Raw genomic sequence first — 13,375 nt, 5'->3', positions numbered from 1 at the left:
GATTTTACAGAATAACACACTAGACAGAATGATACTGTCTAGACTGATAGGAAAGTTAAGGAGGATGGGGTTTGGGTGGAAGATAAGGAGTTCTGTTTTGTACATGTTAAGTTTGAAAAATGAGAACACAACCAAGTAGTGATGTCTTAAAGACAGGAACAAACAAAAGACTGCAGAAAGGTAGAGAGATGAGGGCTGGAGATGTAGATTTGGGAATCATCTGCATATACATAGTAGTTGAAGCCAGAAGCCATGGGAATGAATGAGTTCTCCAAGGGAGTTGGTGTAGATGGAGAATAGAAGGGGATACAGAACTGAACTTTGAGGGACACTCACAGTTAGCAGGTGGGTTGCAGAGGAGGAGCCCACAAAAGAGACTGAGAGTGACCAGGCAGAGAGATAGGAAGAGAACTAGGAGAGATCAGTGTCAGTGAAACCGAGGTTGGATAATGTTTCCAGGAGATGGGGGTTGTCTCCACTGTTGAAGGCAGCCGAGAGGTCAAGTAGGATTAGGATATAGTAGAAGTCATTAGATTTTCTAAGGAGATCATTTGTGAATTTTGAGAGGATGATTTCTGAGTAGAGAAGGGAACAGAAGCCAGATTGGAAGGGGGCAAGGAGTAAACTGGAGAAGAGGTACTGGAGACAGTGGATGTGGACAACATGCTTGAGGAGTTTGGAGAAGAATGGTAGGTGGGAGATAGAGTGATAACTAGAGGGAACTGTGGGATCAAGGGAGGGTTTATTTAAGATAAGGGAGATATGAGTATGTTTAAAAGCAGTGGGGAAGAAAGCACTGGAGAGGAAACAGATGAAAATGGCTGCTAGGGAGAGAAGATAGGAGAGGGCAAATGCTTTGATAAGGTGCGAAGGGATAAGGTCAGATGCACAGGTAGAGGGGATGGATTTCAAGAAAAGGCAGGAAATCTCCTCTAGAGATCCTGCTGAGAAAGATAGGACTGTGACTATAGGATGGAACAGGAAATGAAAAGCAATATGGCTTAGGGGGAAGACCACGGGCTTGGGAGTCAGAGGTCATGGGTTCTAATCCCAGTGCTGCCAGTTGTCAGCTATGTGACTTTGGGCAAGTCACTTCACTTCCTTGTGCCTTAGGAACCTCATTTGTAAAATGGGGATTAAGACTTTGAGCCCCACGTGAGACAACCTGATCACCTTATATGTACTGCAGTGTTTAGAACAGCGTTGGGCACATAAGTACCATTATCTTTATTATTATTATTATTATTATCATAGGAGAGTTGAAGAAGGGCAGGAGAAAGGAGAGACTGGAAAGGATCAGGGGAGACTTTAGGTAGATCATGGCAGATAGTTTCATTTTTCTCAATAAAGTAGGGATCCAGGTCATTAGAGGCAAGAAATCTGGGAGTTGGGGGAGCTGGGGGAGGGACAGCAGATTGAGAAGAGAATTAAATGTCTGAAACCACTGGTAAGGGATATGGGGATGGGCATCAAAAAGGATGGACTAAGAATTTTGCCAGGCAGAGGAGAGGGCAGAGTTAAAGCACTCAAGGATAAACTTGAAGTGAATAAAATCGTCCTGTTACCTAGATTTCTGCTAGCAGTGCTCCGTGGTTCATGCACAAGAATGAGGGAGGCGGAGTGTGCAGGTGATTCAGGGCTGTGGGTTAGTGGTACAAGAGCAGCGAAGGAATAAGGGATCCTGTGCGTTCAGTAGAGTGGGTGGTTGAGGGTGTCAAATTGATCAACAAGGGAAAACAGTTTCAGTAGTCATTCGTTCATTCATTCATTCATTCATTCATTCATTCATTCATTCGTATTCATTGAGTGCTTAATGTGTGCATAGCACTGTACTAAGCACTTGGAAAGTACAATTCGGCAATAGATAGAGACAATCCCTACCCAACAACAGGTTCATGGTCTAGAAGTGGGGAGACAGCTACCAAAATAAAAGAAGTAGACAGGCATCAATAACATCAAAATAAATAAATACTTGAGAAAATTGGATGGGGTCAAAAGATCGGAGGTCTCTGTGGGAGAATATGACAGGTTTGTGGGGAAGAGGTGTGTAGGAGAGAAGGTAGGTGAGGAGGTTGTGCTCAGATAGAGGAATTTCAGAGTTGGTGAGGATAGAGATTGTTCAGTGGCTTGAGATAATGAGATGAAGTGTGTGTTCAGGTTTGTGTGTGTGTGTGTGTGTGTGTCCATCCTGTTGGTTCCATCTTCACAGCATAGTGAAAAGCCACCTTTTCCTCTCCTTCCAAACTGCTATCATGTTAATCCAAGCACTTACTCTATCCCACCTTGATTACTCTACCAGTCTCCTTGCTGACCTCCTTGCCTCCTGCCTCTCCCCACTCCAGTCTATACTTCACTCTGCTCCCCAGATCATTTTTATACAAACACCTTCAGTCCATGTCTCCCCATTCCTCAAGAACCTCCAGTGGTTGCCCATCCACCTATACATCAAACAGAAAATCCTTACCATTAGCTTCAATCACCTTGCCCCCTCCTACTTCACCTCACTATTCTCCTACTACAACCCAGCCGGCACACTTTGCTTCTTATGCTAACCTTCTCATATTTTTCTCACTTCCAACCACTCATCCACATCCTGCCTCTGGCCTGGAATGCCCTCCCTCCTCAAATCCAACAGACAATTACTCTTCCTCTTTTCAAAGCTTTATTGAAGGCACATCTCCTCCAAAAAGCCTTCCCTGATTAATCCCTCCTTTCTTCTTCTCCCACTCTCTTCTGTATCCCCCTGATTTGCTCCCTTTATTCATCCCCCCCAGCCCCACAGCACTTATGTACATATTTGTAGTGTAATTTATTTACTTTCATTAATGTTTGTCTCCCACTCTAGACTGTTAACTCATTGTGTGGAGGGGATGAATCTGCTTATTGTTGCATTTTGCTATCCCAGGCGCTAAATACAGTGCTCTGCATACAGTCAGTGCTCAATAAATACAAGTGAATGAATTAAGGAATGAATGAATGGTGATTGGGTGAGCTGGGGTAGAGCACGAGGTCAGTGGAGTTGAGGAGTGATAGAGAGCAGCCAGAGGAAGAGTCATCGTGAACATCTATGTGGATATTGAAACCCCTAAGGACCAATGCAGGGATGGACAGAGAAAGAAAGAATGTGAGGAAGGGATCAAAATGGTTCAAAACGTTGGAGGGGTGTCTTGTGGGGTGGAGATTACTGTGACTAGTATCTGGAGTGGATGTTACTATCAAATATCCACCTAGTGGGAGAGATAGACATTAAAATAAATTACAGAGTGAGGAAGTAAAAATATAAGAATATGTACCTACTATATTGGCAGAAGAACTTGTTTCTGCACTGAGGGGGACAGAATGATAACTAAGCTATCCAAAGAGATTTAGAGATAAAAGTGTAGAACCATACAAAGATACTTCTGGAAACAAGAGCAACCATGTTCTCTGCCTCCCCTGAAATGATAGGCATGGAGACAGGGGAATCCAGTTAATTTGATATTTTGGGGGATGAGTAAGTGAGTCCCTGATTTGGGTTGGTTCTGTTGTTCTCTTCCTACTGTGTGTCCCCGATCTCCTCTTACCTGGTAAAGCTTCATACCTTTTAAAGTCCACCCCAGGAATTGTACAACTGGGCTGGGAGGGGGAGTTACTGAATGAGATCCAAGATTTTCATTCTGACCCAGAAGCCCTAAGGACTGTGGAAATGGTGGAAGAATGACCTCAGATTTGTCTTGTACCTCTTTGTAAGGAGTGTAGTATTGCCCTGAAATCACCATAGGCTTTCTTCTCTTCCCCCATTTTCCCGAGTCTTACAAAGGAAACCCCGGATCCCTCTGTCCCTTTCCCTCTTCCCTGTCCTTGATCAGTTCCCTTGCTCCGTGTGCAGTGACAGGTGAGGGCCACGATTCAGGAAAATAGCTTGGAAAGGAAAAGCTGCCTGCTGCTATGATGCATCCCTTTTTCTAAAGGAGAGATCACCAATCAGACAGATAGGTGTCTGCAGAGACAGTTATTCCTGGTGAAAGAGCAGTGTTTAGATCAAAGTTTTCTGGGAGGTCTTTCTGAGAACAAAAAAGCAATTGAGATTAGGAGTTGACACATTAGGATGCCTAGTGTGTGGAACACTTCCACAATCAAGTAAGCACTGGGTCCTCAACTCCCATCAGTCTTCTCCTCTCCCCCATTATACTTAGATCTTTCAGCTCTGTTGCTTTCTCCTTACCAGTATTTCTTTTAGTGTATGTCTTCCCTGCTGGACTGGGAAGGGACCAGATCTAGTGATTCAATTGTACGTTCCCAATTGCTTAGTAGAGTGTTTTGCACAAAGAAAGCATTCAATGAATACCACTCTTTGATTGATTGACTGATTGATTGCTTGATAATGGAGTGATGACTATCAGAAGCTTTCATCCATGCTGCCTATAGCAGCCACCCTGTCCATCTAACCTGGGATTCAGTCTCTGACAGAGGTACCAGGATGTTTGGAGGTTGTGTCTGTTAGTTACCCTCCTAGACAACTATCCTCTTATGTGCCCTCTTGTCATGTTGGTGTTGAATTGCGGGACAACATTTCTGGTTCTACCTGTTCCATTCTTTGCAATTTGAGAAACTTCAAACAACTCCCCTTTCAGCCTTTGAGTCTCTAGACTAAGTAGAACTCATCATTCAGATTGTCCACTTCATGAAACTCCTCCCTTCACCTGATCATCCCTGTTGCCCCTCCCTTTTCTCCCTTCCACCTCTATTATGAACTTCCCACATTCAGCGGCCAGAACTACCCACCAGGCATGGTGTGAAATCCCATTGATTCCTTTCAGATATGGATCAGTGTATAAAGTGTCCTGAAGATCAGTATCCAAATAATCAAAGAGATCAGTGTAACTTGGAAATTGTGACCTTTCTGTCCTATGAGAAACCTTGGGGAATGGCTCTGGTGTTCATAGCTCTTGGTTTTTCACTCCTCACTGCTCTGGTTTGGGGGATATTTATACAGCACTGGGACACATCCATAGTGAAAGCTAATAACCTTACTCTCAGTTACACCTTCCTCACAGCCATGCTGCTGTGCTTCCTGTCTTCCTTGACCTTCATTGGCTGTCCTGGCCTGGTGACCTGTGTCTTGCAACAAATAGTCTTTGGAGTCATCTTTTCTGTGACTATTTCCTCAGTATTGGCAAAGACCATCGCTGTAGTCTTGGTCTTCAGGGCCACCAAACCAGGTAGCAGAATGAGGACTTGGTTGGTCCCCAGGATATCCAGTTACATCATCCTCATCTGCTCCCTTGTTCAAGTGGACATCTGCATGGTCTGGCTGGGAACCTCCCCACCTTTCCCCGACGTGGACATGGCATCAGAGTCTGGTCTCATCACTGTCCAGTGCAGTGAGTGCTCCACAGTTGCCTTCTACTGTGTCCTTGGCTACAAGGGGTTCCTGGCTCTAGTCAGCTTCATTGTGGCCTTACTGGCCAGGAGGCTACCCCACAGCTTCAACGAAGCGAGGTTCATCAAGTTCAGCATTGCTAGTGTTCTGCAGCATCTGGGTTTCCTTCCTGCCCATGTACCTGAGCACCAAGGGCAAGGCCATGGTGGCAGTTGAGATCTTCTCCATCCTGGCTTCCAATGCTGGGCTTCCGGGCTGTATCTTTGGGACCAAGGACTACATCATCTTTCTGAGACCCAAGAGGAACACCAATGGACAGTTACTGGAGTAACAGGGAAATCATAAAATGGGACAAAAGAAGTTGAGATCACCAGGGCCATTTTCAGGGGATAATGTACCTTGAGATGAGAGTTCAAATGTTGGCTACTTCCCACAGACACATGATGCAATATACTTCACTAAAGGAAGCTATTTCACTATATGGTGATTTCCAGCATCAGCTCCCAGACCTATCATGTGTAACCCTTCCCTTCATCTCCCAACATCCCCTTTGTGGATGACCAAGATGGCCTACGTTCAGTTGAGCCAGTAGCTGATTTCTGTCCCCAGGAGAAGGTTGAGGACAGCAACTCCCAAAGACAGAAGGAGAAAGAGGCAGATCTTTTCACATATGCCCTGGTTCTCCTGGAGAATCCTTGATGAGTCATATGGGGAACAGCAATTCATTCATTCATTCATTCAATAGTATTTATTGAGCGCTTACTATGTGCAGAGCACTGTACTAAGCACTTGGAATGTACAAATCGCTAACAGATAGAGACAGTCCCTGCCCTTTGACGGGCTTACAGTCTAATCAGGGGAGACAGACAGACAAGACTAATGGCAATAAATAGAGTCAAGGGGAAGAACATCTCATTAAAACAATAGCAAATAAAAAGAATCACAGTGATGTACATTTCATTAAACAAAATAAATAGGGTGATGAAGATATATACAGTTGAGCAGACAAGTACAGTGCTGAGGGGATGGGATGGGAGAGGGGGAGGATCAGAGGGAAAGGGGAGAGAAGAGGGTTTAGCTGCAGAGAGGTAAAGGGCGGGGGGGTAGAGGGAGCAGAGGGAAAAGGGGACCTCAGTCTGGGAAAGCCTCATGGAGGAAGTGAGCTTTAAGTAGGGCTTTGAAGAGGGGAAGAGAATTAGTTTGGCAGAGATGAGGAGGCAGGGCATTCCAGGACCGCGGGAGGACGTGACCCAGGGGTCGAGGGCGGGATAGGCGAGACCGAGGGACGGTGAGGAGGTGGGCGGCAGAGGAGCGGAGCGTGCAGGGTGGGCAGTAGAAAGAGTGAAGGGAGGAGAGGTAGAAAGGGGCAAGGTGATGGAGAGCCTTGAAGCCTAGAATGAGAAGTTTTTGTTTTGAGCGGAGGTTGATAGGCAACCACTGGAGGTTTTTAAGAAGGGGAGTGACATGCCCAGAGCGTTTCTGCAGGAAGATGAGCAGGGCAGCGGAGTGAAGAATAGACTGGAGTGGGGCGAGAGAGGAGGGAGGGAGATCAGAGAGCAGGCTGACACAGCAGTCTAGCTGGGATATTACAAGAGCCTGTAGTAGTAAGGTAACTGTTTAGGTGGAGAGGAAAAGGCGGATCTTGGCAATATTATAAAGGTGAGATCGGCAAGTCTTGGTAACGGATCGGATGTGTGGGGTGAACGAGAGAGCTGAGTCAAGGATGACACCGAAGTTGCGGGCCTGAGAGATGGGAAGGATGATTGTACCATCCACGGTGATAGGGAAGTCAGGGCGAAGACCGGGCTTGGGAGGGAAGATGAGGAGCTCAGTTTTGGTCATGTTGAGGTTTAGGTGGTGGGCAGACATCCAGGTGGAGATGTCCTCGAGGCAGGAGGAGATGCGAGCCTGAGGGGAAGGGGAGAGGACAGGGCAGAGATGTAGATCTGTGTTTCATCTGCGTAGAGATGGTAGTTGAAGCTATGAGAGCGGATGAGTTCACCAAGGGAGTGAGTGTAAATGGAGAACAGAAGAGGGCCAAGAACTGACCCTTGAGGAACTCCAACAGTTACAGGATGGGAGGGGGAGGAGGAGCCTGCGAAGAAGACCGAGAATGACCAGCCAGAGAGATAAGAGGAGAACCAGGAGAGGACGGAGTCCGTGAAGCCAAGGTGAGATAAGGTGTGGAGGAGGAGGGGATGGTCGACAGTGTCAAAGGCAGCTGACAGGTCAAGGAGGATTAGAATGGAATAAGAGCCATTGGATTTGGCAAAAAGGAGGTCATGGGTGACCTTAGAGAGAGCAGTCTCGGTAGAGTGGAGGGGACGGAAGCCAGATTGGAGGGGGTCCAGGAGGGGGTGGAGCAGAGGGAAAGGGTGGAGAAGAGGGTATAGCTGCGGAGAGGTGAAGGGAGGGTAGAGGGAGCAGAGGGAAAAGGGGAGCTCAGTCTGGGAAGGCCTCATGGAGGAGGTGAGCTTTAAGTAGGGTTTTGAAGAGGGGAAGAGAATTAGTTTGGCGGAGGTGAGGAGGGAGGGCATTCCAGGACCGCAGGAGGACGTGGCCCAGGGGTCGACGGCGGGATAGGCGAGACTGGGGGACAGTGAGGAGGTGGGCGGCAGAGGAGCGGAGCATGAGGGGTGGGCAATAGAAAGAGAGAAGGGAGGAGAGGTAGGAAGGGGCAAGGTGATGGAGAGCCTTGAAGCCTAGAGTGAGAAGCCCCTACCTCAGAATAAACAAGTTCAACATTTGCTTGAGGGAGGCACTTTCCCTTGAATATTTCCTTGTATTAAGAGCACAAATTCTTCCATTTCTTCTTCCTTAATATGAGGATAGATTGTGAGTACTGTGTGTGACAAGGACTTAGTTCCATCACATAATTTTGTATTTACCTCAGTGCTAAGCACATCTTCAGTGCTTCTAAAATGCCATTAAGCAATTACTTCGGACAAGGGGACTGGAGAGGGTTTGGCAGATTAGATAGAGGTCTAGTTTATAGCTGAGCATTCGAGGGCAGTGAAGTCAGAAGGATCTGGTTTCTAATCCCAACTTCACTTCGGGTCTGCTGTGAGACCTTGGTCAAGTAACTTCACTTCTTTGTGTCTTAGTTGGGATTAGGATAGTGAGCCCCAGGTGGGATAGGGACTGTGTCCAACCTGCTTTGCTTGTATCCACTCCAGCATTTAGAATAGTGCCTGGCACAGAATAAGCACTTCACTAATACCACAGTTACAATTAACTTACCATTACTAGTCTTTCAGGTCTGGGATCTTGAATAACGAAGTGTTCAAAAACTGTATAGGTGTCTAACCATTGGGGAAGGGAGTGAGAAGGGAATAATACCTCATAATATCCCGGCTGGATTATTTTGTCAGCCTTCTCTCTGATCTCCCTTCTTCCTGTCTCTCCTCACTCCAGTCTATTCTTCATTCTGCTGCCTGGATCATCTTCCTACAGAAACGCTCTGGGCTTGTCACTCCCCTCCTTAAAAACTTCCCGTGGTTGCCTATTAACCTCCGCACAAAACAAAAACTTTTCACTCTGGGCTTCAAGACTTTCCATTACCTTGCCCCCTCCTACCTCACCTCCCTTCCGTTCTCTTACTGCCCACCCCGCATGCTCTACTCCTCTGCCGCTCACCTCCTCACCATCCCCAGTTCATGCCTACCCCGCCGTCGACCTCTGACCCACGTCTTACTGCTGTCCTGGAATGCCCTCCCTCTTCCCCTCTGCCAAACTAATTCTCTTCCCCTCTTCAAAGCCCTACTGAGAGCTCACCTCCTCCAAGAGGCCTTCCCAGACTGAGCTACCCCCTTTTCCCTCTGTTCCCCCTCCACCCTCTGCTCGTCCCCCCTTCCCCTCCCCTCAGCTGAGCCCCCTTTCCCTCTGCTCCTCCTCCCCCTCCCTCGTTCCCCTCCCCTCAGCACTGTGCTCATTTGTATATATTATTTATTACCCTATTTATTTTGTTAATGAGGTGTACATCCCGTTGATTCTATTTATCGTGATTATGTTGTCTTGTTTTAGTTTCATTCTGTTTTGCTCTGCCATCTGTCTCCCCCGATTAGACTGTGAGCCGATCACTGGGCAGGGATTGTCTCTATCTGTTCCCTCATTCACCCCACACATCCAATCCGTCACCAAGACCTGCCGGTCTCACCTTTATAGTATCGCCTTGATCCGCCTTTTCCTCTCCACCCAAACGGCTATCTTACTGGTACAAGCTCTTATATTATCCCGGCTGGATTATTGTGTCAGCCTTCTCTCTGATCTCCCTTCCTCCTGTCTCTCCCCACTTCAGTCTATTCTTCATTATGCTGCTCGGTTCATCTTCCTGCAAAAATGCTCTGGGCATGTCACTTCCCTTCTTAAAAACTTCCAGTGGCTGCCTATCAACCTGTGCGTGAAACAAAAACTTCTCACTCTAGGCTTCAAGGCTTTCCATCACTTTCTCCCTCCTACCTCTCCTCCCTTCTCTTTCTACTGCCCACCCCTCAGGCTCCGCTCCTCTGCCGCTTACCTCCTCACCATCCTCGGTTCTTGCCTATTCCACTGACGACCCCTGGCCGACGTCCTCTCGCTGTCCTGGAATGCCCTCCCTCCTCACCTCCGCCAAACTAACTCTCTTCCCCTCTTCAAAGCCCTACTGAGAGCTCATTTCCTCCAAGAGGCCTTCCCAGACTGAGCTTCCCCTTTTCCCTCTGCTCCTCCCCACTCCCTTCTCCTCCCCTCAGCACTGTGCTCATCTGCTCATTTGTATTACCCTATTTATTTTGTTAATGAGATTTACATCCCCTTGATTCTATTTATTACTATTGTTTTTGTCAGTCTGCTTCCCCCAATTAGATTGAATCCCAGCTCTGCCACTTGTCAGCTGTGTGACTGTGGGCAAGTCACTTCACTTCTCTGTGCCTCAGTGACCTAATCTGTAAAATAGGGATGAAGACTGTGAGCCTCACGTTGGGCAACCTCATTCCCCTCTATCTACCCCAGCGCTTAGAACAGTGCTCTGCACGTAGTAAGTGCTTAACAAATACCGACATTATTATTATTAGACTGCAAGCCCATCAATGGGCAGGGATTGTCTCTTTCTGTTGCCAAATTGCACATTCCAAACGCTTAGTACAGTGCTCTGCACATAGTAAGCGCTCAATAAATACTATTGAATGAATGAAAGAAAATCTGTTGCTGAATTGTACATTCCAAGCGGTAAGTACAGTGCTCTGCACATAGTAAGCACTCAATAAATATTATTGAATGAGTGAATGTGTTAGACTGTAAGCCTGTCAAAGGCAGGGACTGTCTCTATCTGTTGCCGACTTGTTCATTCCAAGCGCTTAGTACAGTGCTCTGCACATAGTAAGCACTCAATAAATATTATTGAATGAATGAATGTGTTAGACTGTAAGCCCGTCAAACGGCAGGGACTGTCTCTATCTGTTGCCGACTTGTTCATTCCAAGCGCTTAGTACAGTGCTCTGCACATAGTAAGCGCTCAATAAATACTATTGAATGAAAGAGGAAGGGCATTACCCATTATTTCCTGGGAAAGCATCAGTGGACATTGGACTCAGTTGAAGAAGTCAGAGCCATTCAAAGTGGACGGTGAATCTTCAAATCTCAGCACTGGTGGGAGTGAGTCCTCTGGAAGGGTCAGGCCAAGCCTTTTCTGGAAAAGCGAGGGGACTTTAGCGGGATGGAAAACAGCTAGAGATGAGGAGAACATGTACACGAGAATGGAGTCCTCAAAGTAAGGATCCAAATGTTGTTTCCTAGCCCGTGGCACTGGGCGTGCCCAGCTAGAAAGTTCTCAGGTCTTGGAAACTGAAATAAGGTAGAAAATCCACTTCCCAAACATCTACTCTCATGCTCCTTTAATACATTAATAAAAGGTTCATTTTGAGCACAACAGTCAACCAGTAGAAGGTACAACAAACACTGAACACGGCAGCACATCTAAAGACAATATATGTTTGTGCACAGTGGAGTCCAAACAGTGGGTTTCAAATTCTAAACTCCATCATTAGTGACCTCTTCTTTGAGCAGGAAGGACAGCTACATATACTTTTTAAAGAGGAGTGTCAGCTTTCTGGGTTGGAGACACAGCACAGTTCTCCTGCACCACTTTACTAGGTTTCAGGAATCATAATGGGAGTAATCTTTACAGCAGGATCCACCTTGTCTTTCACTTTTAGTATCTGAAGACTCTGCTCCTAATCACTTACGGCATTTTCCTTCCTTCTTCTTCTTACCTGCCATTTCCCGTCAGGAGAGATGTCTCCCCAATATGCCTGGAAAACCTGTACTTCTCGATGTCTCCTGGGACTGGTTTCAAAATCTGGCATCTTATATTTCCAGAGAACAATCCCCCTTCTCGAGGTCAGGGTTTTCAGAGACAGGAGACTGCCAGGAATGGCCAAGACTGATCAAACAAATGGCTGCCAATCAGGGGAAAGAGAAGAGAGTGAAATGCAACTTCCTTTCTTCTTCAAGAGAAAATTAGCCCAAGGTAGGAAGTGGAAACCTTATAATAACATGAGCCAAGGGGCAAAAAAACTAGTGATATCCAAGGTGTGCTGATCAAGGAACTCTCTCTCCCTTTAAGAAAAGGCCCTTTAATAAAGCTCTTCTTCCTCTATCCTAGCTAAGGTGTTTTCTCATCTCAGATGGGATGTTTTTCACAAAATGAGAGAGAAAGAAATATTGTTGATTGATTGGTTACCCAGCATTTATAGAAGAGACAGCAGGAAAGCACAGATCAGTAGAAGAGGGGAAGGAGGGAACATCTTGTATGCGGTTATTTCATTTTATCAGATGAAGGCAGAGGCAGGAAGGAGGCCTCGTTTAGAAAGAACATCCCTCTCCCAGGACCTTTCCCAACATGCCTTACCTCATTTTCTGTGCCTTCAAAATGTCTTGTCTCTGTGTCACGCCCTCTGGATTGTTCCTGTTTCCCACAGCATCACTTTCATTCCCAATGTAAATCATTAATTAATTCATTTATTCAATCATATTTATTGAGCACTTACTATGTGCAGAGCACTCTACAAAGCGTTTGGGAAAGTACAATACAACAATAAAGAGAGTCAGTCCCTGCCAACAACAGTGCTGAATTGTACTTTCCAAGTGCTTAGTACAGTGGTCTGTACACAGTAAGCACTCAATAAATACGATTGAGTGAATGAATGAGTGAATGAATGAGTTCACAGTCTTGGAGAGGGGGAGACAGACATCAATGCAAGTAAATAGATATCAGTATAAATAAATGAAATTACAGATATATACATAAGTGTTTTGGGGTGGAGAAGGTGGGGAAGAGAAAAGAGAGCAAGTTAAGGTGATGTGGAAGGGAGCAGGAGATGCAGAAAAGTGGGGCTTACTCTGGGGAAATCCTCTTGGAGAAGATATGCCTTCAGTAAGGTTTTGAAGGAGGGAGAGTATTTGTCTGGTGGTTTGAGGAAGGAGGGCTTTCCAGGCCAGAAGTAGGATGTGGGCTGGGGTTGGTGGGGAGGTAGGAGAGAATGAGGCAGAGTGAGAAGGTTAGCAGCAGAGGAGTGAAGTTTGCAGACTGAGTTGTAGAAGGAGAGAAGTGAGGTGAAGTAGAAGGGATCAAGGTGAGGAGAGCTTTAAAGCCATTGCTGAGAAGCTTTTGTTTGATACAAAGGTGGATAGACAACCAGTGGAGACTTTTGAGGAGGGAGGTGACATGCCCTGAACGTTTCTTTAGAAAGATAATTCTGGAAACAGAGTGAAGTGTGGACTGGAGTGGGGAGAGGAAGAAGGTTGGGAGGTCAGAAAGGAGGCTGATGCAGTAATCTAGGTGGAATAGGATGAGTGATGGTACTTTCATGGTAGTGGTTTGGATGGACAGGAAAGGGAGGATCTTAGCTATGTTGTGAAGGTGAAACCTACAGGATTTGGTGATGGATTGGATACGTGGGTTGAATGAGAGAGTGGAGTCAAGGACAATGTCAAGGTTACAGGCTTGTGAGATGGAAAGGATGGTTGTGCCATCTA

This window comes from Ornithorhynchus anatinus, chromosome 12 (assembly GCF_004115215.2).
Source record: "Ornithorhynchus anatinus isolate Pmale09 chromosome 12, mOrnAna1.pri.v4, whole genome shotgun sequence".
Taxonomy (NCBI): Eukaryota; Metazoa; Chordata; class Mammalia; order Monotremata; family Ornithorhynchidae; genus Ornithorhynchus; species Ornithorhynchus anatinus.
The sequence above is the reverse complement of the archived record's forward strand: the minus strand, read 5'-3'. Positions refer to the sequence as shown.